The sequence below is a fragment of the Poecilia reticulata genome, chromosome 14, assembly GCF_904066995.2.
Source record: "Poecilia reticulata chromosome 14, P_reticulata-male-v2, whole genome shotgun sequence".
Taxonomy (NCBI): domain Eukaryota; kingdom Metazoa; phylum Chordata; class Actinopteri; order Cyprinodontiformes; family Poeciliidae; genus Poecilia; species Poecilia reticulata.
Genome location: NC_088843.1, coordinates 17458716 through 17484225, shown reverse-complemented (window position 1 = coordinate 17484225; position 25510 = coordinate 17458716). Strand labels below are relative to the sequence as shown.

The 25510-nt window shown below is 39.5% G+C and overlaps 2 long non-coding RNA genes across 3 annotated transcripts; one reads left to right on the top strand and one right to left on the bottom strand.

Annotated features, from left to right (window-relative positions):
* Nucleotides 1-221: 221 nt before the first annotated feature.
* LOC145554913 (uncharacterized) lies at nt 222-11898 on the bottom strand. The gene is made up of 4 exons (XR_014090966.1): nt 11809-11898; nt 2571-2688; nt 597-657; nt 222-443 (listed from the first exon to the last, which is right to left on the bottom strand). It is a non-coding gene; the product is annotated as an uncharacterized LOC145554913 (long non-coding RNA).
* Nucleotides 10780-22616, top strand: LOC103476107 (uncharacterized). Of its 2 annotated transcripts, XR_535411.2 has the most exons (5): nt 10780-11162; nt 11859-11957; nt 12884-12946; nt 22296-22375; nt 22468-22616. It is a non-coding gene; the product is annotated as an uncharacterized LOC103476107 (long non-coding RNA). The 2 variants fall into 2 exon arrangements; XR_014090967.1 differs by lacking the exon at nt 10780-11162 and having other exon boundaries at nt 11830-11957.
* The last annotated feature ends 2894 nt before the right edge of the window (nt 22617-25510 follow it).

The window sequence follows — 25510 nt, the reverse complement described above, 5'->3', positions numbered from 1 at the left end:
CAAGTCATTCTGCACAGCTGAATGGTTGCCACGGGAGATTAAAACATTTCTCAAACATGCATGAAAGAATGAAGGCAACACTACAGGTACGCTTTTGGTGAGGGAACAACATTACAACATGATGTAAAACTAAAAAAAAAAGTCAATTTGACAGAATTCTGCTCCTTTACCGTAGTTTGAGTAGAACCGTTTACTTAATGAGTGTTTGACAGCGTGTCATTTTCACAATGCAAGACTCTTTTTAAATTTTTTTTTTATATAAACACATCTAGGAAGCACCAGGAATGGATGCACATGGATCCTCTCAAAGCCACTTGTCAGAACACGCTCCTGTTTTAGTTGGGCCGTGCTCTCCGATCCCTGCTGCCGACCTGCTGGGTGCTGGATGAAAAGGTTAATGTTCCCCTTGTCTTCTCTGTGTTCTCGCCTGTGGTTTGATTAGCCTGAAAGCCAGAACCACTTTTTACAACAGCGAAACATGCTGACCACTAACAATGCAATCACCGTGAGAATGAAAGGTAAACTGCAGATGAATGTCAACAATACAGATGAGAAAAGTGGAGTAAAAGACCAGCATACTGCTGTGCGGTACACACACGCTCACGCAGCATGACGGCTCATTACATCCTTTCATTATGGCCCGTTTCCTCTGTCCTCCTGTGGAGGAACAAACAACAGGATGATCAGTCGATAACAGCACTCCTGATCACTTAAATGCTCAAGGTTAAATAAGTTTCTACTTTGGAAGCATTTCATTTTGGTTTTATTGAGTAAATGTCAACGGATGCATCTTCTCCAATCAGTTTCATCATTCTAAAGCAGCTGATGCCGTTTCCCACCTGACCATGGATGGTGGAGTTTTAAGAAATCGGTCTGATGCTATCCCTTTGTGAATAGTGTACGCGTATTAGAACCAGCTGTGTGGAATTTGTTACTTTTTCATCGTGAGCTTGGTTAATTTTTTTTATTTCACCCTCGTCTTTCTTATACACTCAGAAAAGTTTAATAAATGTCTACTTAAAAAACAACGTGGCAACAAAATGACAGTAAAGCTGAACAGATTTTCAGAACTTCAGTTTTAAGTAAAAACTGATATAATTCAATTCCACTTACTACTTTTGAGCTGATAGTATTTATACTGAAATAAGCTAAATGCAAGTGATAAATACTTACAATCCTATAAAGTCAATTCAATGCACACTATTGCATAGGCTATGTGTATTTTTTTATTATTACATTCAACTCTTCCTTGCTCCAGGAATCACTTTCATGTTCTCTTTCTTGGAGTCTCCTGCTGTTCTCTATCCTGGTCATTTTGTCTCCTTGTCATTTCTAGTTCTCACACATCTTTTGAGTTGTGCATTTCGACTCCGTTCAATTTACAAACCGCAAAAATCAGCAATTTAAGGCAAATCACTCTAAAACATGCTCGACAGCAATGCTGGACAAAACCTTTCACTCTTTCGGCCACAGAGGACGGCTGAGCTGTAGATTAGGAGTCATCCCAACAAGGCGGCATTTGGGTCCCAGTGTGGAATTGGCATTCGGTGCTTTCACCATCTTGAGGAGCGCGGCCTGTGACTTGGAGGCTGACTTGGCTGCAAGCTGCACCAGAGCCTGCTGGAGGCCACAGAAGCCTCCAGCAGGCGTTGCTTTCTGCAGAAAGCAACGCTTTCATCCTGAATTTACTCAGTTTGAAACTGTAGTAGAAATGTTCAAATCTCGATCCAATATCAGCCAAGAAATCCCTGGTAGAGGAAGTTGTTTTGTACTGCAGTTAAACACCTATAATGAACCTTGGTTTACTATTTAAGCAAAGTAGTTCAACAAAAATTAATCAAGATGTGAACTTGGACTCGCCCGGTTTCAATTCCACTTCCATTCCGTCTTCCCACGCCTGAATTCCCTTTCCTGACATGTTTTAGATCATTTTCATGTTGCGGGTCCCAGTTCTGATTTAGATTTGATCTTTTTTCTCTTTTTTGATCCCGTTTTCCTCAAGCACTCTCTGATACATCTATTATGAGAGCTATGATAGTGAGCTGGCCTCATTTTACTGCAGCAAAACATCCCCAAACGGATACTTATGGTTCTGTACTTCACAAGTTTTTTTAATTAATTTATTTATTATACGGAATGTTGTATTTGTTTTACACCTAACAAATCCTGTGTTCATCTGGCCCAATAATTCAAAAGTAGACTCAGCTGTCAATAAAACATTATTCCAGAAGTTTGTTTGTATATATTTTTGTATCATGTGCAATGGAGATGATGTGTGACTTACTCCTAAGTTACTCCTCACCAGGATTTGTAATTTTTCTTCTATTTTGCACAACTGTGTAAAGATTCTCTTAAAGTTTACAAATGACACAATATTTATGTTTACAAACATCACATGTCTATAAAATGTCTATAAAAATTTATGTAAATGATAAGTTATCTTTTAAAAATACTCTGTCTTTACACAGAATCCAAATTCTGTGTAAAGACTCGTCTTTTTCTGCAGTAGAAAAAGATGAGTTAGGAATCAGCAATTATCAAAAACCTGGTGAAACGGCACATTTACTGACCTCAACATAGCAGCTACTTCTGAGTCCGCAGTTGCTAAGAACGGTTGTTATGACCTTGTTGTTATGACCTTGTTGTTATGACGTGCTGGAGGCGGAGTTTCAGGAAGAGTAGGAGCTTCTTAAAGAGACAGAAACCAGTTTCAAGGCGTCAAATTTCTTCTAAGTCATATTTGATAAATGCAGTATTTCTATAAGAACCGAAGGTAACATAGTGACTATGTGCCAGGAAAATAGATAACGCCGCCCCTTTAAGACTGCAAATGGATCAGTGGAGCTGCCACACAGGAATAGCTTTGCATACATTTCCTGCAATAATAAAATGCTTCTTTCTGCTTTAAAGCCACACTCCTCTCAGTCTTTAACTCCACATAGAGATGAACAAAACCCTTGAAAATATTTGCAACATAAAATACAACCAAGAATGCAACGGTCTCTTTCTGCAAAACACTCAACTTCATCTTAGATTTGGGCTGGGAAGTAATTCCTGTTGAAGTTCGCTTTTAGCAGCCTGTTTAACTTTCTCCCCAGCTCCTTCTGCGCCGATCAACAGCAGACGCGAGCGTGTCTAAAGGAAAGAAATCTCTGTGATATGTGGCACATGTGATGCAAGAGGCCTGAAATAAGCAGATTGAGAAACCTGAAGGAGAAACAACATGCAAGATCATGGGCCCCAGAAGGTTTGTCTGTCGGAGAATATATTTTGTGCAGCGTGGGCGTCTGTTCCTTTTGCTGTGGATAACTGCAGTATTCCATCTTGTTGCTTTATAAAAACTTCAACCTGGATGAAGGAGTGCTTCTGTCGCGGTTTGAACTTTCGAGCCATTTGTCAAAAAAATCTTATAAATATCCAAAATGCTCGCATCAAGGCTTTGCTGCGTCTGGCTTTAATGTTTGTACATGGCGTTAGTGACAGAGAGAGAGGGAGAAATACTGCTCGTGTTTGAACTGGCTTCATGAAAAAAAGATGAAACACTCAGGAACTCCAAACATCTGAACACTGAAACCACTCTACAACAGAAGTACTCCCATTTGAGCTGAGTCATATTTCTGACAGCTGCTTTATAGCCGAATGGAAATTTTTTTTTTTTTTACATTGCCTGGAAAGCATCAAAGCTGTGACATCACAGATCTAGCATGTTGTAAAAGGATTCGACAGTTAGTTATTATGCACTTAACAAATCATCCGGAAGGATGGCGAGAAGAGACAGGAAAGCAAGTGCTTAAATTTTGCCACACGGCATGTTGGAATATCTGGAAAACCATAAGGAGAAAAAAAAGGGGGGGAAAAAAAGAAGAAATAAACTAAATGCTGTGATTTTTTTTTCAACCTGCTCAACAATAAACTAAGCTGCAATGATTTAATTAGTTATCAATTTGTGCACAACGTCAAAAAACGTCGATGTTTCATTAAAAGAAAAGCATCCACTTTCCGGATTTTTTCAACATCTCGACTTTTTCGCCTGAGCAATAAAAACAAGACTTTTAATGAAGAGCGTGTAGGCAGGTTTAATAAAAACATTAAAAGCAGCCGTGGGCCACATTTAATCAGTGTCCACAGGCCGCAAAAGACCCCCAGCCTTGGACACCCCTTGGTTTGTGTCAAATGGTCCAGTCAAAGTCCAGACCTAATTCTGGGACAAGAATTGAAAATTCCACCCATTCTTTGAGATTTAGCTATTTTTAAAAGATGAAATGTTTCCGTCAGAAGTGGAAAATTAACTTTGGATTTCACAACTATATACTAACAGATCTGCATCAGAGCTATCAGATGAAACACACAAAAAACATTTGGTTGGTTTCACTGCTTATCCAATTTCAAGTCTAACCTGACCTTAATTGATTGTTGTAATTTAAGGTATCAGTAAAAAAAAGAAATTGTGGTAAATATATATATTTTTAACCACATATTAAGAGTTTTTTCTACCAGTATTCACTCGTAATAGTTGCACAGATAATTCTGTTTAGTGTCCTTCCAGAACAGAAAGAGCACCGCTTTATTAAATCCCCGCAATTCTCCAAAGCACACTCTTCATTTTAAGCATTAGCTCGGTATTATGTGCTTAACAGGGCAAAGAACGTATGTGACCTGGGCCCCAAACAGGACCAAAATGTTCCAGCGAGGCTGCTCAGAGTCCGGCCCTCGCAGAGGTAATGAACCTAAAAACTAATGCAATTCCTCTAATGGCTCTGACTGACCCGGAGCATAATGTGCTGTTGCTTGTTTAATGGCATATTCCAAACCATCCAGCGGGGATTTGATTTTCAGATCAGGTCCTGAGTGAGTCATTAGGCCTGATAGGGACATGCAGGGGATGGAGGCAGCAGAAGGCTCACGGCAGACATCTATCAGTCTTCCACTGTGAGCTCATGCATACTAATCTGGACGGCTCTGACGGCATCCCTCGTTTCATATTAGGTGGCTGGGGAAAGCGGTCGCCATCGGAACGCAGCGGCTCTGAGACGGAGGAGAGCGAAGAGGAGCAGTTGGTGACAGTAATGAGAGGTGAAGGTGATCTAATGAGACCGTCGCAGTGTGTGTGTGTGTTTTAACGGTGCAGATATGTGGGGATGGAGAGGATAGAAGTAAATCATATCTGACTTGCAACTGTAAGTGTGTCGATATATTCTTTCCTGTAAAATACACCAGGGTTGATTATGTCTGAAGTTAGAGGCATTGGATGACATATTAGAAATTGATTCTTACAGAATAAATGAAACATGAAATTACATCGTCTTGTGAAATTATTCATACTGACTCATGTTTTGTTACTTTACACCTGTCAGGATTTTTGTCTGGGGTTTGTAGGTTTGTTCATTTGTTGTTCTGTGTTTCTTTGCGTTCACACAGCAGCCTGAAGTGACCCAAATCCAATTTTTATTTAATTTCTTGCAGTTACGCGGCCTGTATTCTGATCTTTTTGTGACAGTATGAACAACGCAGATCGGATTTTTAGAAATGCAACCTAGGCCATTTGGATTTATGGTCCTAAATCCGATACACATCTCACTAGGTTCATCTGACCAGAACGTCACTGACACTCGACAAACGTCACTATTTTGCATCCAAATAAACAGAAGCGGGGGGAAAAAAAATCTACAACCTAACGTCAAATTAAACTTCACAACTTTCTCCTACTTGTGTTTCTCCGTCTTCACGTTCACTAATGTCTCTTTAAAAAAACAGCTTTGATTTAATTTCATTCAATTCAACTCAAAAATTCAGTTTGTTAACTATTAACTGGAACACAGATCAGTATACTTGACATGTGTTTGCTTGATGATTTTGATGATGGCATTTGACAAAATGTAATGTTTCTTGCTTATTTCACAATTCTCGTTATTAGCTTGAATTTCCCCAGAACAATCCCATTGAGATTAAAAAAATATTTTGCAAGAGAATCCTGGCCAAATCTTGGCAGCAGCACACAGTTTACAGAACAAAGCAGAAAAGGTTAACACCATCACAAATAAATTACTTAAAAGGTTCCCCAGTTAAAACATCTACAGAGTTTCACAATCCGTGCTTTGAGTGGTTACTGTATTATATTTTGTAGTGCAAAGCACTTTTAACTACCTTGTTGCTGGTCGGTGTTACGTGAGTAAACTTGACATATTAAATTAAATCATTGTTTGGAAAGTACCTTTTGTATTTACTAAAATGATCTTTACCCTAAAGTGAGTTTTTATCATCTGAAACATTTGAGGATGACAAAAAATAAAAGCAAAAAATTTAAGAAATCTCTAGAGGGAGACGCGGGGGCGTGACTTTTTCACATTTCTGTATATTTACGTCCTACATACAGACTGATTCTACTTGCATTATAAACCTCTGATTTAAGCATGTGTGTCTCCTGTGGACACTTTATCAATCTATCAATTTACTTATAGCTGCATGAGGACGCTTTGTGTCTTGTTTAACCATGCTGACTGGACTGCTATGAAATTAAAACGCGGACAGGGAATAATATTGATTGCTTTCTGCTTATGGGAACTATTCATGAATTATAGATGAACTCCACGGGCTTTTGTGTTGTTTTTGCTGTTTCCATGCCACAGTGTTCCTGTCCTAAAGAACATGTTCATACCCTTAGATGTGCTGTAGTTCCTGGACGAAAGGTGCTTAAGGAGGAGGAAATGGGTCAAAGGGAAGCTGAGGAGTATAAATCTTCACTACGGCGCTTTCAGCCAACGCCTCGTGAAAACTACAAGGCTGAATCGGTTTGATGGTTTCAGTCTCCCAGGTTATATTCTGAAGAATCACAGAAACCGCAGTCCTAACTCTCATTTCAGGCACCATCCTCTGGAGAAAAAGACAGGGCCCCAAGGTTCTGCCTCCCTAGACGCGTTTTTACCCGGCTCAGAGTTTTAACCTCTGTTCCAGACGATCTCCACCCCCCTGTAGAGCCTCGAGAAGCTTCGCACGCGTCCTGTCACCACCAGGTCTTGTCACAAAAAAACGCCGACCGAGCCGTCGGTGCGCAGCTGAGAGAAAACGAGAGACGCAAAATCGCGCGAAACCTAAAGGAGAACGTCGAGAGCCCATTTGCCTCGTCTAATTTGTGTTTCTTCAACTTGAAAGTAGTGCACTCCTGTTATGTTGATAAGTCGCAGGGAAAATAATTCATGCGCGATGCTCTCTGCTGGAGTTCCCCCACTGGGTTATGCATTAAGCTATAGAGAGCCGGTGTCACAGCTGTCAGGCGTCCAGGCAAGCCGCACAACACGCTTCGCCTGGCAGACTGACAGACAGACAGCTGGGCTTCAATTGGCTGAAGGATGGCGTTTGATCCAGTGAAGTGTGTTTAACTGATTTCCTTAACTTCTGCTTGATGGCATCTATTAAGGAGATGGCTCTCACCGTACGCCAACCGAGACGCATCACTGTGGATCAAATCAGCTGAACGTGCCCAACTGGAGCTAATATTGCTCAGAACACACACGAAGCCGGCGAAGAAGAACTTCTATTTTTACCAAAAGCAAACGGGAGGATTGATGTTTCAAACTGAACACGGTTAGCTGCGTTCCCATTAACCATAAAAATTGCCCAAATTGAAACTACAAAGATAAATTTTGGCAATTAAAAAAAACAAAACAACTAAAGTGAAGAGAAGAAGAGCGGAGACTGTTTTTACCAGTCATATGGTCAATCAGGACGCAGAACACTGTGAAAAAACTGCACAAAAAAATCTGCGAAGCAGCAGCGATACAGTGAAAGGTGAACGGCGTTATAGTGAGGGATCGTTGTGTATGAAATAATTTATAAAATGCAACTGAGTAAGCCCTGCGACAGACTGGCGACCTGTCCAGGGTGTACCCTGCCTCTCGCCCGGAACGTTAGCTGGAGAGGCACCAGCAACCCTCCCCACCCCACTGAGGGACAAGGGTGTAAAGAAAATGGATGGATGGATGGATGGCAACTGAGCAATTTGTAGAATGGCTGTTTCTCTAGGTGTGTCTGGGACGTCATTATCATGCCTGGCGTTATAATGTCTCAACGTTGAAAAGGTGGATTTATTTAAATAAGACAGTTTAGTCAAACATATGCGACACTTAACCTGCAGTACATAATATGAAAGTAAACGAAGAGTCAATTTCAGCTGAATTTGTATTCAGATAGATCAAGTAGAAACTGACAAGAACCAGATGAAACGACAAAAATGAAAGATAGATTTGACAGATTCGCTTCCTTATAAACACAGTTTGGTGCGTTAATGTCATTTCGAAACAGTTCCTGTATCGGTCAGGTGACTTCAGGAAACCAATACGCGCACCGACACGGGTTTTGTTTGGTCTGTGGGCTTGACACATGCGCCGGCGCATAGGTGTAATTCTTCTTTTTTTTTTTTTTTTTTTATCTTGTCTTAATGAGGATACTGTTCTGGGGACTCAACAATGCAAGTTGGGGTATGCTATTACCCAACAAAGTAAAAAAGTAAAGTTAAAAAAAAAAACCTGCTGCAGGTGAACAGGCAGAGTTCTACAAAAATATTATATTTTACCAACGGTTCCACTAAAACGGAGATGATCCAATTTAAAAATCACAGGCCTCTGGTATAATATTTGATCCCTGAGGAGAAAGGGGACATGAGGTAAAGGCATACATTTAGTTATTCCACAAATGGTTTTAATGTATTGAGTGGGCCATTTTTAATCCTGTTATTTATTGTCTACTGTGGCCAAATCTACCTAATGGTATAAATAAAATTGATTACTCTCAATTCACTCAGTGCTAAACTGTTTGTCATCCTTGTCACAGCCTTCGATTGGTCCAAATTATTGGTCCTGGTGAGGTTTCTGTCGGGTACAGCCAAAGGGTTTATAGCAGAACTGCTTTGCGACGGAGGCCAATATTTACAGTGCAACCATTTTTTATTTAAAAAAAAAAAAAACATAAATCACTACTGTGTGTTCTGAGCTGATCATCAGATCTTCTCTGGAGTTTTGAGAACTAACCAAAGACTCAGTGGGGTTAAGATCTAGGAAGTAAATACACAGATCATCATTGAGCACAACTGAGAAGCAATCCGACACATGGACCAATGCATCACCTTGCACAGCGCAGCACTCAAGGTAACGTATGCCTTTTCCTCGCCAGACAAATGACTTGCATTATTTCCTAAACAATTGGAAGGGATATTTATCAGATAAAATGACTTTGCAGTCTTTGCTCATCCTTGTTTCTCCCAGAGATTTACTGTCTGTTCTGGATGTTTTTCTTTTGGGAAAAAAAAACCAAACTGTTTTTTGGCTGCTCTCCTTGTCAGAAGGCTGCAGTCCAAAAGCGTTCATCTTGCTGTGCTTCCAAATCCACTCTCACCCACCGGCTGCCAACGTTAAACAATCTCTACATTGGTGGAAACAGTTGTACAGGAGAAAACTACTGTGGATTCTGTTGGGTGATTTTAGACATCTTAGTCGCTGAATCATTCTTCCCTATAGGCTCTGAGTTTTCAATGGAGTGTATTATATATTTTCCGATATATGGTGCCATTTATGGCATAGCAATGTAACTCGCCTCCAGTTGTTGTAAAAATGCTGTATATGTTAGAAATAACTTAAATGAAATTAGACAAACATTTGATGCCTTAAAATTGGCCTCTGTCTCTTTAAGAAGCTCTTGCCACTAATCTGGGGGAGGTGTGTGTGTGTGTGTGTGTGTGTGTGTGTGTGTGTGTGTGTGTGTGTGTGTGTGTGTGTGTGAGGGGGGTGGGGGTGGGGTGGAGGGGCTCAGCTGGGGACTTGAGCACCAAGGTGGATTTTGGGTAAAAAAAGGCTAATCATTGTCATTACGTCAAGCGTTTGGACGGCCCTAAACGGTTGCCACGGGAGACTGAAGGATTTCTCAAATGATAGAATCAAAGTAACTTTCCAGATATGTGACAGAAATCTCAAAGTAGCTTTAACATAATACCCCCCCTTAGTAATAGGAAAAACAGAAAATGTGAGGCATTTCATGCTAAGCAATCTTGGCTACATCCTTTTCTTCAGAAGTAACGACTTCCCAATAATTACATCAGCTGCATCTGCCCATTTGATACAGTACTCAGTCTGCTAATTGGGTTGATGCTGGATGCTTTTGTAGCTTTTCCTGTTTTCATGGTTCGACTATGCTGGAAAAAAAAAAGCTTGCTGCCCATTTGTTCCGGTGGGGTAAATGCAGTGAACATGATATGATGTGTTATTTTTTTTGCATGGTTGTCAATAAACACCTTTTGCAGTGACTAATTTGCACAAAATCTAAAATCAAGTCGAGCCGTCGCCAGAAAAAGCCTCAAGGTTCGCAAAACGCAACTATTGTGTTCTGCCAAACATTCTGGCCATGACTGTGGATTGTCCTACGCCAGCCTGCCAGACCCTAAACTAACCCTGCTGATGAAATAATTACTGTTGCTACTGTGTAGTGGCCAGAAATCGTCTGGCACTCTGTGTTCACAGTGTATTAAACCCATTAAAGTGTTAAGCAACACAGTGTTTATGTACCATAAATCCACAGTTATGACTGAGCCAAACAGAGAGCAAATTAGTCACAATAAATGCTCTAAAGCTTATTAAAAAAAATTACAATTAGGAACAGTTTTCATTTTAACAGGAGAAACAAAAGCCAGCTGCATTTCTTTAAAAAATAAAAATAAAAAATCAGTCTTTTGTCATGAACCGTCATATCGTCAAGAGTTGCTGCTGCAGATTAAAGCGTGAACAAGAACACATGTCGGGGGATTTTAAGATCCCCAGTGAGGGTTTCTTTTTTTTTTTTAAAGTCCTATTAATGCCATCATGTTCTGTTCCTATTAGGTGTTCGCTCCGTGCCTAAGGAACTTTCTCTGTCCTTCAGAAATGGAACATAAGTACCAGTCAGTTCATTTGCACAGACTCTGGGAGCATACGCAGAAACAGATGTACGGCGTGTCATTTCTCTGCCCTGAGCTCTGCTGCCGCGCCGTTGGCCGGGTGCAGTTTTTACTGCTCCAAGCGACGCTTTCAGGCATTTCCATTAAGTTAATGTAATGTGGCGCGCTGCGCTAACATTGAGTCAGTCGTTACGAACGTGGTAAAGAAACATACAGGAAACGAAGAGTTTCTTAAAGGAAAATGGTAAAGATGCTTTGAAGCCTCGCAGGTCTACGGCTGTTCATACGAACTCATGTTTATTTTCAGCCTGTGAAACTTAGAAAAGCAACGCAGCCATATATATTCCAACATAAAGTAAACCACAGGGATTATTTAGATATACCGTCACCAATAAGATTGGGCTCACCCCTCCGTTCCTATGTTCTTTCATATTTTCAATTAGGCACTTAAATTTAAGTTTGCCGCCATGTTTTAAAATTGCTGTCATTTTTGAGCCTTTTAAAACAAATATTGGTATAAAAAAATGCTACCAAAATTCACAACTTTTAACATTTTTGATACGTAATATCTTCTCGACTTTGGTCCTTATACAACTTTAAAGTAATAACGTATCAGTTTCCAGGTCGAGCGACAGTCGTGGTTAGCTTTAGCCTTCAGCTAATTTCTTTGTGTTTAGCCGTTTAGCTAAGATTCTTGTTCGTCAGCTGTTTCCACCACTAGTAATATCAACAGATTAAACAGATTATTTTAGTGCAGACATATAAACTCTCCATTACACCCATTGTGGCCAGACACAGGAAACATTATCAAATAAAAATATATTTGTATGGTTCAAAATATGAATATACATGCGTGGTTTGACTCCATCTTGAAAAACTGCGGGACTCACCAGGGCGTGAAGAGGGAACCTCATGTTCCTAATGCCTTTGATCATTGCAGCAGCCAGGTGGAGCAGGGTAAGGGGCAGCCATGACTCGACTACCCCGGCCCATTCTGCATCTCCACGGTGTTAATGGCAACCTAATCCCAGCGGCTTTGGTGAGTGAAATAATACTTTTATCGGTGGGACTGGGCTGAGCGGTTGATCAGTGTTTGTCAGCTGCCAAATGTTAACACTGTTAGGAAGGGAGCGGTTGTCTGGATGTGATTTACTAAGTCACCCAGTAACAAGCATAATCTCCAGAGACGTTGTTATGGTTTATTAGTGGTTATGCTGCTGGTTTTCACACATAGCTACTGTTTGGAAGAAAGCCCAGTGGAGACTCTACCTCTTGCTCAAACAAGCGGTATGTTTTTCATGTTCTGCTACATTTTAGGAGATAAAAATGCTGCTAAATGTAAAGTTCTGCTGAAAAAAACTGCTTCGTTACAGACGACTTCTATTCATTATGAAGGGAAAAACAAAATCTGCTGTCTTCAATAAGACTAACTACAAAATAAATATAGAACAAAGTGTTTTTATTCCATCTGGAGGAGGTCTCTTTTTTTTTTTAATTATTTTTGCTTTTCCAAAGATCGCAGCGGAAAATTGGTTCATTTACTGCATTTACAAAATGCACTCAAAACAGCAGCTGTTACAAGCCACCAGACTGCTTCTTTATTGGTGTTCCACAGCCTCTAAGTGCAATTAACAGGCACTCACAAGGAATAAACATCTCAGAGCTTCAAACAACTGTTCAAGCCTGGCTATGGAGCTGACTTCTGTATTTATATCAGAAGTATGAGCTTCAAGCACAGGGAGCATTTTCCAACTGCAGATAGCAGCAGAGCCAATGACAGATTAAAAATCAAGAAGTTATCATGTCTATTGGTCTTACTGGTGATGGAGGATAATGTGGATTTTACAGTAAAAACAATTATGACTAGATCTTTCAAATCCCTTGTGTTTTATGTATATTAAAGTGGTGCAGTGTAAAAACATGTACCCCTTCCTGATTTCTTGTTTTTACTCTTTTTGCTCCTAGAAACGGTTGTAAATAGCATCAAGGAGAAGCATTGCATTGCTGCTGGGGGGGTTGTCGAAAAAGGTATGAGGCTCTTAAAGAGACAGGCCAATCTCAAGGCTTCAGATGCGGCTATGATGAAAAGTCTAATTTCTTTAATGTTTTTGATATATAGAGCATTTGCAATAACTATCACAGGTGTCATAGTTTCTTGGTTGTGCTATAAAATGGTGCCCTGTACCTGCAAAATGCAGAAGTAAATCCCTTTTAAAAGTTATGACGGAAGCATTTCAGACCACTTTAATTCATCAGGTCTCATTCTGTTTTAAGGAAGCAGCTCAGCGTTGCTTTAACTTTCAGAACAATCAGCTGTGTATGTGCTGCGGGGGTCTTAATCGCACCTTTTCCCTTTTAGAAGAGCTAATAGAATAGGCAGGTGTACTTTGCAGTGAACACAGAAGACAAGGAAACAAAAAACAAATCTGCTTTTTTTTTTTATGATGCATATGATATTTTTTTAGATTAGTAAGGGGTTCTTATTAGATATGTAGTTGAAATTTCTTCCTTCATGCCATTTGGAAGCATTATAAAACCAACCCAGGCCTGAACGACGTCTGTGGGCTTAACCCTTTCCTGCATGAAGTATGATCCTTTTTGTTAGGAGTTTTTTTTTTCTTAAGGCATAAAAAAAAGTAGGAAATATATATTTTCTTTAGGTGATGAATTGTAATTTTCTCCAAATGCAAAGTTGTTATTTGAAAAATACATCAGTACTATTGTTCTTTAGGGGTTATCTGATGTTTTTTTTTTTACCTGCCAGAGTCACAGTAGGAGGAGGGACCGGGTTGGCTGCCATGCTTCTTTGTCTGTTGGCCATATTGGATTTAACAAAAACAATTTCTTGCATTTGCAGCTGATGGCCAGTAGATGATAGTGTATTTTATGATGCATTAGTGTCCACTTTAGTGGTCTGTGTGCATTTATAACATAAAAATCCACAAGAAGCACAAGAAAATGGCTTTTAGACAGCTGTCCACTGTAGTGACCACTATGCAGGAAAGGGTTAATTAAAAAGGAAGTTGTTTTTTTGGCTAGCTTAAGGTTTAGCTTGAAGATGCTGAGGCGTGACCTGAAACGGGCAGAATCCACCTCATTTATCTTTAAATGTTCATTATCAAAAAAACGTAAATACTTTATCACGGTGCCATATGTTAACATCAGAGGTGATTCTATTTGTTCTCTCACCTCCATATTTACACGGGCAGGTGGATGCGCTTTTCTCAACCCTGTCAGACCAGATGAACCTCAACCGTACCAGAAACATTTTCAAACAGCAGTTAACGGCTGACCCAATGTAATTAAAACGCAATCACGTATAATGATCATAATAATAATGGAGGACGATGTGGATTTTACAATAAAAGTAGTGATTCAACCTCGGTAATGACCTCTGATGAATAACCAAAGCTTGTCGAAAAGCCGGATGCCGCAGCGCATTCTTCAAGGGATTTTAATGTTTTAATGTGGAACTCAGCCTCGGCATACTGAGACGCAGCAGATCCTTTGCCAAGTCAAGCCGTTGCTCTCCATCGTAACCTCTGGTCTTTACCGAGGTAGCAGTGAGCCGAGGTGAGAGATAAAAGCCTATTCTTTTTTTTTCCTTCCATCATCCTCCACCCCCCTACTGTCTCCTCCTCCTCCTCCCCCGCCATCTCTTAAGGGCTTCTTTATAAAACAGGGCTTGGGAGAAAGTCTGAGCACAAAAGCCGCACTATCAAGTGACAGGTGCCCTTGTTGTGCCTTTAGCTCACGCTGTGAACAAGCTCCGGGCTAGCACCTTCATAAAACATGAAAGGACTTGACATGTGTCCAGAGTTCTCGAATACAGTTTCAGGCTCGCGTCGGGCGCCTTGAGCAGACGCAGACACATGCAGGTACAACCTCATAACACGCTCGCACGGTCACAAAGTACATGTCTGAGGAAAAAAAAAAAAAAACACTTTAGGAGAGATTGGCATTTGAAATGTGCTGCTATGGTTGTGTTATGCTGCTATTTTTTGTTGCTGTTGCGGAGGGTGAAAAGCGGCCCAGTTACTGTTGCGTAGCCGTTGCCGCGGAGAATCGATGAGGTGCGTGAGATTTTAACAACACAACAGACAGCTTTGTTTCTTCATGCTACCGGGTGTAAGTGCGCCTGTTTACGTCCATGAGGGAGCTAATGTTACAGTTCAAGTTGTGATTGGGCTTGTCGTATAACGGTTTCGACAGACTGGCTCAATAATCATTTTTACCATGACTGATGTTGGATTTGATCTCAGTGCTTTGAAGCTGGCTTAGAGGCTCTCTGCAATAACCCTTTAAAAGCCTGACGGGAGAGTCGGAAAATTCAACTCTTTAAAAATCAAACTGTTTACTAGATACTTTTTAAGAAGATTTATGTCTATAGCTATTTAAAAAGTGGCTGAGAAATTACAACAGTTCTGATAAAAATAGATTTCTTTCCAATAGGTTCAAGTCTATATGAAGATACGAATTCAGCTGCATTCGAGGGTTTTTGAGCGTGAAAATCCAGGCTTGAACTAGGCCACTTTCATGGATATTCAGAGGTAAACTTGCCGATGCAGAAGGCTCAGTTTGGAGACTTCAGCCCCCATGTGGGGCTTTGTGGAAATAAAGCAACACTCCAGGTATGTGTTTAAGGTTATGACATTATATAAGGCTAAAAATTGATTAGGTTTTACATAATACCGCCCCCTAAAAAGCTGAATTTATGCTTCCATCAGTTATGGGAAGTTGTCCAGATCCTGAAGAAGCAGTTCAAGGCCATTGCAGTACTGCCACTATGTTTCAATATTGATGTGGTTTTCTGAAAGATGGAGGATGGAACTCCATTCACATCTTCCAGAAGGTTCCACTTTAGTCCAAAGAATATTTTCCTAAAGATCTTAAGTAACCATCAGGATTTTTTTTTTTATCAAATGTGAGACAGGCTTTTGTTGTCGGTTGTCTTGGAACTCAATCATGGATTTGATTTTGTTAACTCTGTTTACAGGAAGTAAAGGGCATCCTTGGCGATGTGAATGTGTGAAACATGTCAGTTGTGAAGTCATTCCAGACGTCTCTGTTCACCACCTTATTTGCCTCTATGAAGGTTTATTCTGTTGGGCTTACTGTGTATTGCTTAATGTGTAAATTATGTAATCTGTGTGTAATCCGTGTGAAGTGTGTATGAAGCTTTTGCTTCATACACACTTCCTATATACAAAGCAAGTGAACCCTGCCTTTAAAAAGACTTTCAGAGCCGTTCATTTAGCAGAGCACACTTAGACGCAGAATTGAGTGATATACTGGTGTTAAGAGATCGTTTCATCTAGTTCATGTTGTCAGACAGGCTCTATTTTGGTTATTTCTTGAATAAAAAAAAAATCAGGTCTATATGCGAGGTTAGAGACATTGAATAAAAAACCAAAGTATTTACAACTAATTTATGGTTTAAAACAGTCTTGGTTTTGCAGAGATCTAGGTTGGTTTGGAAAACTAGGTTTTACCAAGGTTATCTTTGTCTTATTGTAAAATTTGTTTCATAAAACATTGGTAAGGAGGTGAATACCTTTTCACTTCACTTTAGGTTTGACATTATAGGGTTAAATCAACTGCTGATCTGGACCAGAAAATCCAGATTTGATCTGTTAAGTAAAGGTTAAACCAAACCGAGCCTGACTTGTAACAGACATGCATCTGCTTTATGCAGACAAAACTGTAAACCAGATTAATTCTGCGTTGCCCTCCTATCACCCCGCTGTCAGTTTCCCCCTTAAATTATTCACTCTTGGATATTTTCCCCCTCCATCTGCCTCGTATCTCCGTGCAAACTTTCCGTGACCTTTCGCGATCCCCCGCGCGGTCGCTCACGAAATGAATTATTTATAGCGCCGTCACGTCAAAAGCTATTGTTTACATTATGCCGTAAAATCATCCAGCAAGGCGTCAAGATGAAGCCCAAGGTTCATGTGTTGCTCCACCGCTGCTGCCATTTAGCATATGGTGGGAATCACAGTAAACGTTGCTGCGAGTGACATTCGCACCATGTCCTAACAGCAGAACGTCTACATGCTGCAAACGGCACACGGCAGCGCGACGGCATCCGCTGAACCAGCATCTTTGTTAAAACAACAGTTGTTCATTACAAATGTTTTGGTTTGTGCGTGGTATGCCATTGTCTCGTAATTCACGGTGACAACATTTAGCAGACAACACCAAACTCAGTGATGGGAGGTGGAGTCTAATTAAAACTGGAACGTCGTCAGGCTGTTCAGGAACATGACTTCACTGGGAAAGGGTTGCTTTTGATTAGAATCTGGGTTTTGTGCTTGCAGCAATTAAAAAGGAAATCGCCTGAGAAACCAACTACAGGCGGTATATCTAGGAGCTGAATAGAAGCAGATTTCTTAGCCAGAAGAACAGCCCCTCAATTCTGGAGGGATTGAGTGGAACACCACACAGTATATAAATTTATATTCCAACATTTTCACAAACCTTGAGTGTATTATATTGTATCTTTGTGTGACGTGGAAGAAAAACAGATGGTTTATACCATGTTTATACCAATGAAAATCTTTAAAATACGAAATTTATTTATGTTTAATGCTCTTTACTCTGGGGAAAAAAAACATGTGCCACCAAAAGTCACGCAAGTTATTCATCAGAATGCACCTATGTAAATTAATCTCAGTATAAATCCAGATGTGAATGCTTTAGAGGTCTGTTAGTGAACATTCGAGAACAAACATCACAAACGATTAATCGTATTAATCACGATGAATTGGTTATTGAAATAATCGTCAACCGATTTAGTTATCGATTAATCGTTGAGCACAATGACTCAAAAAAAGGTATATCTCTGAAAAACAACATAGTTATTAAGCCAAAACTATGGCTACTGTCTGCAAAAAATGAAATCTTGATCAAATAAGTTGAACTTTATGGCTATTGTATATGTATAAACACTACTGTAAAATATTGCGTCACATTTTGTTCTAAAAATGTGGCCCCAACTGTCCTTTCTCGTGTCCTAAATATTCTTAGCTGTAAGTAAAATCAGGTCATCACACAAGGAAACATTTTATTACTAGATTTTACACACACAATAAAAACATGAGCTCTTCCTTCTGATCAAACCCCCCACCAACATGAACAGCAGTCTGGTAACTAGAAAGTGTTTCGTCCGCGGTTCGTCTTCTCTCAAACGGCTCTGCAAACTGCCGCTGGGATTTACCGGTTCTTGCTTCGATCAGTATTCATAAGAACAAAGCAGCTCATCTGAAGGTGGTGTTCAGAGAGCAACACGAGTGGGCCCGGCGCTCTCTTCCTCCACAGAAACACGCATTCACAATTAGAATCTCGCTCTCGTCGTGGAGGCCGAGAAAACCTGCACATCAGAAGGAGACGAGACTGATCGAATTTGTTAGTCTGCAGCGAAGCTGATTCTCCGCTGTGTGAGCTTCCGCTAAACTGCACAAGAATGATAAACTAACCCAATTATCTCAAAATCATGTTTATTAAAATCTGCAGACCTCTACGTTCTGTGAAGGCTTTTCTTTATGGTTGTAGATTAGTGGCTTGTTCCTCAGGAGTAAGGGGGAAATTGCTGGATGTAGTTTACAGTAACACTCTACCACTGGCATTAAGAAAAGGTTTAATTGGCTTGTTTTAGCTGGACGTCCATGATTAAAGACCAATTTAAACCTGGAACTATAAATTAGGGATAATAACATGCAAACCTCCTCATAGACTATTAATTTTGAGTATTTGCTTTTGCAATAATGGTAAAAATCATTACCGTAAAACTTTCAAATCTTTTGGTCGCCTTGTGTTTGATTTAAGCTGGCAAACGTTTATATAACTATCAGTTTAAAGCACAATCAAGTAACTATATAAACTCGATTTGTTTAAAAAAAATGCTAACCAATATGACATATAAGAAATTTGACTTTGTAATTTAGCGCATTGAAATTGGACTTCTGTCTCTTTAAAAACTCCGCCTTCAGGAAGTCATCACAACATGGCTCCTTTATTAACCCTTTAGTAACATTTTCACCGGCATTGCACTACTCCTATAATGAGCTCAGCAGATGTGCAGTTCCACCATGTGTTTGCTAATTGCTCCTGGCTAGTCTGAAGGAGCTGAGTGGGGGAGTCACAGGGTGAGGTGAAAGGTTAGGACCACTAATATCTGGTGACTTCCACTGAAAACCAGATTTGGGCGCACGCAGTTTGGATAAATAAAGAAAAAGTGACCCAAATGCTATTGTTGTTGAAGAAAAACCAGACGATGATAAAAACACGCAAAACTCTTTTTTATGTTTCTCATCTACAGTGAGATCCCTTTTCTACATTTCATGCGTAGTTTGTTGAGCGGGAAGAGAGATGTAAATGAAACTGTTTTTGCTATTTTAATTATTTCTTTTACTAATTAAGTATTTTAAACTTGGCATATTTTTGACAGACTCGACATCTGTCTGAGTTTACCAATTAGCATTTTCTCGTTACGTTTCACTCTCTTTGCCTGTTTTAGATCAAACGTCTTCCTTCTGCACAGCTGCAGCAAAAAGTCTGAGCCGTATTTGTGAACCGATATTAGAAATTCACTCGGCACTAATAAAAACCCAGGGAAATGGTTTGTGAGGAGAACCCAACCAGACGTAAAAGACCAGATGATTACGCTACAAACGATAAATTCCAGTGAAGTTGTTTGCTCTGGGTGATGCTTTTCACTGCAATGATTTTTGCTGCCCCAACGTTGTTTCCCGCAGAACTGCTGAATCACCCTCTACTGCAGCCGAACAGGTTTCCTCATAACGAGTCCATCCTGACTACACCATCACCAGTCAACACCAGAAGAGAGACGTAATAAATACATTTTAAAAAATGAAGATACCATTCCCTAACGTTTCAAAAATAATAAACTTCCACAGACAGCTAGCAGTGCCAGTGGAAGTGGAAATCCCTTGGTTATTTAAGGTTGTAAAACAAGAATACACCATTTACGCATTTCACAAGAAACCAGTCAAACAGGAATTTAGCCTGTTTTATTTCAAGTTGAGGATAATTAATGTCATCATATGTGCTTCTTTCAGCTCTGCCATCCACTCCGACTCAAAGATGTAAGGCTAAACATCTTGAAGTCAAAATAGGTTCAAAGCTTCACTTATCCAGTCCATCAAAGTGTTTATTGCACTGGAAAAACACAGACTGTTACAGAGTATATTTGTCAAGCTAAAAGTGAAATAATCTGCTTGAAGAACTAGGACTTTTGTTTTATCAACATTAAGAATGATTGACTTAATGTCAATAATTAAGCCAATAATTATTGACTTAATATAACAAGTATTTTAGTTGCTGGAACGTTACCTGTAAGACAGACTTGTCTTATTTCACGTGTACTAACATATTTGCATTAGAATCCAGACAAAAATACTTTGTAAGATTTTGTGTTTTTGCAGTGGTTTTTTTTTTTCTTTCTTTCTTTTTTCATTTTACTAGTCTGTGCTTTTTAAAAAGTGAAATTCTGCTGTGGTTATCAATACTTAATAACAGCGTACATTTGTAACTACTGGGTAGCAACCTTAAGCATACTTAATAACAATATTGTGAGCAGAAACATCTGTATTATTAATGTTGCTATGAACAATGTGAGCGCAGCCTTAGCTGACCTTACCGGGAATACAATTAGTTTTTCAAACGCAGCATCTCCATTTCCTTCAAACATCAGTAGTATGAATTTTAAAATCACCTCTTTGTCTCTCCCCGACGACAGAAAGCCTATCGATTGGAGGAGGTATTATTACAGAGCGTCAAAAAAGCCAACCTCTGCTAGAAACGAAATGCAAAAAAAAAACAGCATTCTGGTTTCCCTGCAAAATGTGTTTTACAGACGGTTTTGTTGGAGACACGTTCTGTACAGTTAACAGAGAAAACGGGCTTCAGTGCCAACGAGCCAGAGCGTACTGCTCAGTGCCTGCAGTCAGAGCGAACCATTAAGCAGTCATTTCAACACGTAGCCTCAAGACATAACAAGCTATACTCAGGAAAGCAGAGCAAATGTTCAATGCAAAAGCTTTTTTTGGATCGAGGGCTGGGAGGAAGACACACAATTAGGTTGATAATTAATATGTGATGAGTCCACTAATGATGAGCATACCCCATGCCTATTAAACCGACAAGACTTAATTAGCTTTCATAAATTCTTCACCGCTCACAGATGCTGGGTATTTATATATTACTGTAATCTATTTTTCTGTGTAACCACAGCAAATGGAAACCGTCACGTTTAGGGGAGAGGAAGTTGTGTCAAGTTAAGTCAAAGTTGGTTTATGTAGCACTTTTTCAAGACGCACGGCAATAATTAATACATTTTTGTCTCGTTTGTCAGATTTAAAGTACATTTGAGCAGGTATTAAACATCATTTTTGACATTTCTGTTTTTAAAAATAGGTTTTTATATATTAATTTTAAATGTTACGTTTTTATGAACTGTAATCTGAAAATCATCATAAATAACAAAAAATAAAAGCTTTCAAACACCCATTTGTGTGTAATGAATCACTAAATGATAATGTTTCTGAAATAAATGGGCTTTTCAGTTATATTGTAATTTATTGATTGGATCTGCAGGTCCCAAACTGAAGTACAGTAGAAAACTAAACATACGGTCAAATAAAACGTCTCTTTTGGTATCGATCTGGTACCAAGTAAGCACAGGGCTGGTATCGCCAATACTGATGTCAATACCAATACTTTTTATTATTTTAGTTTAATGTGTCATCAAGCTTCTGACCTTTAGGTGTTTGTTTATTATTATTTTGTTAAACTCTCGGACAGAATTTACAGGCTTTATAGGTGTATTTTTATTAAGAATTTTGAAGACAAATAATAAATTCTGAACGTGATAAACAGAGAGAGAAACAAAACAAATTTGTCTGCGTTTTTTTTTTCTGAATAAACAAAGTGCAAAAAAATAAATAAATAAATGAAGCAAATCAAAGCAAAATGTTTTATGAGGCAGATGTGAGAATCTACCGTACTGAAATAAAATAAAATTACAAGAGGGAATCTGAAGCTAAAGTATTGATCTTTCCATGCTGGTGTCAGTCTGATACTAATTCTGATTAGTATGAGATTGATACCAATCAATCTGGTATTGATATTATCAATAGTTTTGGACCGGTCTGCCCACCTCTAACATTTGGTTTCATCAGGGTACTGTGTTGTTGGTTTTTTATATTTAAACACACACATCTGGATGTTGCAACATCCAAAGATTCCTATACTTCAGCTACTCTCCGCTCAGTACCACATCTGTGTCAGTGACTTCTGCTTTCCCATCCTCATTTGCTGACATACGGAGTCTGACATCGGGTGTGTCCGTCCGTAGGAGATCCGTCCGTCTCCCTCCACGTTCCCATCTACTGCCGCTCCCCTGAACACCTGCTGGCACGACGACTTTGGTCACTTGTGAGTTTTTAGCATGTCTGAAGAGGTTCATTTCAAAGTGTGCACAACAAGAAACACCAACGGGTTATTTACGACTTCCTCTCTCTCTCTAGTTCGGAGCCTAAACCTCATAAAATGAGTTGCACGTACAAAGAGCAACATCACAGGGGAATGAACAACGTTTTTGTTTAAGATGAACTATCGCATAAACACTTTATGCTCTTCCATTTAAATTCCACACCCTCCTGTCCATGCCACCGATTTTTACGTTTCCTCTGCACAGAACAAACAGCCCACCTCCTCTTCCCCTCCCACTTCCTCCATCCCTCCCTCCACTCTCATCCCATTTCCTGTATAGCTGCTGTAATGAATCTTTTATGACTTTATAATACATCCAATTATTCCACTCCTGTTAAAATCACAGAGCACCACCTGGAACCACTTTGGCTTTTCCTTTCTTCCAATTTGCCTACCTCATTTGCTTGCATATCCTCACAATATATGTAAATGGAAATAACCAATCTTACCGAGTCAACAGAGCAGGGAGGAATATTTCAGACTTGTGCTGCCGAGGGTGACGCTCCTCCTGTCGTCACACTTGTATACATGAAAATGCTCTCTGTCTGCTAATTCACAGCCAGCCATGTCACGACATTAGGTGGCCACTGGAGGCTTTTTTGTTTCTTTGACTTGGAGAAGTACAGAGCGATGCACTGTCACTCAGGAAAGCCGAGGTAGTCGAGGGATAAAACGGTCAAGCTGCTGCAAAAGGCCAAGTCTGAATGTTTGTTTTTTTTTTTTTTCATAAGTAATAATGTGTCTGTCTGGATATTATGCATCATTTTTATTAGAATGATGCAGAAAACTTTTCCTTTTCCTGATGGGTTGGGTAATTCTTACGAAACACAAAAAAACTGGAGCGAAAACACCAAACTAATCCGGTGCTCAGGGCTCCCAAATCATCAGGGGACGCCAAGAATGCTTCAAAGAACGTTGATTTCAAAATATTGTATTTGTTTGTCTACAATAAGCTAAAGTGAGTTTATTTATATAGCATAATTGACGACGTGACTCTTTTTTTCTCCATATGTCCGGCCTTGGCATTGAAGGAAGGCATTCTGAAATCGTTTATTTAATTTGCTTTTTACGGTGTATATAAATGTGGCCCAAGACAACATTTCAGAAATTAAAAGCCTCCATGCAGTTCCCCACATTTTTCTTAAAGAGGCAGTATTATATAAAATTGACTTTTTTGATATATACATCATATTATAGAGTTATTCCCTCATCAAAAACACACCTGGAGTGTTGCTTTGATTCTTTCATGCATGGTTGAGAAATCCTTTAATCTCCCACGGCAACCAGTCAGCTGTGCAAAACGCCTGAGTGGACCGAGCCATGCCTTTACCTTTTCTTTTAAGCTGCAGTTTCCAAGCTTCTGCCTCACCCTGCAACTCCCCCACTCAGCTCCTTCAGACTAGCCAGCAGCAATTAGCAAACACCTTGTGAAACTGTGTGTCTGCTGAGCTCGTTATAGGAGCTGCTTCTCAGTGCAGAGCTGGTAAAACGTTGTTAAAGGGTTAATAGAGGTGCGATGTTATGATGACTTCCTGAAGTCTGAGTGTTGGAGCAAATTTCTTAAAGTGACATTTATGGCCCAATTTCAAGGTGTTAAAAGAAAATTGACTTCGTAATTTTAATCACATTTGATATATTCTGCATTTTTATAGCAACTGAAGGTCACATAGTTACATTATTGTGCAATTAAATGCCACAATGTGCCTGGAAAATACATAATACTGCCCTTTTAAATATAGGTTATCTTTGATGTTAAAATTAATTTGATCATCTAAAACATTTAAGTAAAAAAAAAAAAAGACAAATAATTAAGGAGGGCAATACGTTTATATAAACTTCTACTAGAAATACTTTTTGCCCTTGTTCCTAAAAACAAATCTATTCCCTACACATCATTTTCATTACGCCGCCGTAACGCAGATCACACTGCGACCCAGCTTATCGCTCATTAATCAGAGGTCTCGCCTGCAGATTTCTCAGTTTCCCCTGATTTGACTGAGCCGCATCACAATCGGTGGAGCTCGCCTGCAGGAGTTTTACTGCTGCAGGGTAAATTTAGACATGATGATTCCCTGTTTAATCTATTCCATGAGATTTTAACGCTCCCCCCCTTCCCTCCCCTCCCCTCCCACACACACACACCCAGGAGGACAATTCACATTCAGTTTCTGTTTGCTCTTTCCAGGTTCTTGTCGTCGCTGACACTGCTGAGGTGGATCATTGTTTCTCAATAAACCATGAGAAGTTGGGCTTGTAGTGGGAGCTGAGGGGCCTCATTAAGATGGATTGAACACAGAGATAAATCCTCATGTGCAACTGGTTCCTGTTGAGCTGTTCATTCTCTTATCATTATTGTGCAGCTTAGAAATATCCAATTAGAGATGACATATTGTGTCCCTGGAGGTAATGCGCTTTCTATGTATCGTCTCTCTCTCTCCGTCCTAAAGATGTTTAAACAGACACATTGGATCGATGTTGTTGTTAATAAGGCTGCCATTCAGAGTCCTGCTGTTTCCCCTTTTTGTCACGTTCCAACAATGAGGTTTTTTTTATACAGTTTACCGCAATATATATATATATATGGTTTCATTATTATTGTTCTTTTCCGGACAAAAACTAGAAAACAGTTTATAGTTTTGAAAGACGGTGGGGCACCTTCATGCTGTGAGAAGATTTATTTCTCAAGAACAAACTGGGATTCTCGATTTAACAAAACGACAACCAAAAAAACCCAAAAACTTGTAGTTGGATTTGTTGTAAAAATAAAAAATTCTAAGCACCACTGATTACAGTGGCAATGCAAAAAAACTTGGAAAAAACTCAAGGATTTCCCAATCATGTTCACTGAAAAATCAAATGCATACCTTTCCACATTTCTCAGTTTGTTACCTTCATTTTAAAATAGTATGTTAAATATATTTTTAAAGTGGAATTTAAATGGAACCAAGACAAACTAGAAAGGAAGGAAATGATTGAGGGAAGTAAGGGCATAACAAGGGCACAAAGGAAGAAAGAAATAAAGGTACAATAACTTTTATACTTAATAAAGGCTAAAAATACTGATATTTTTCTTAAGCC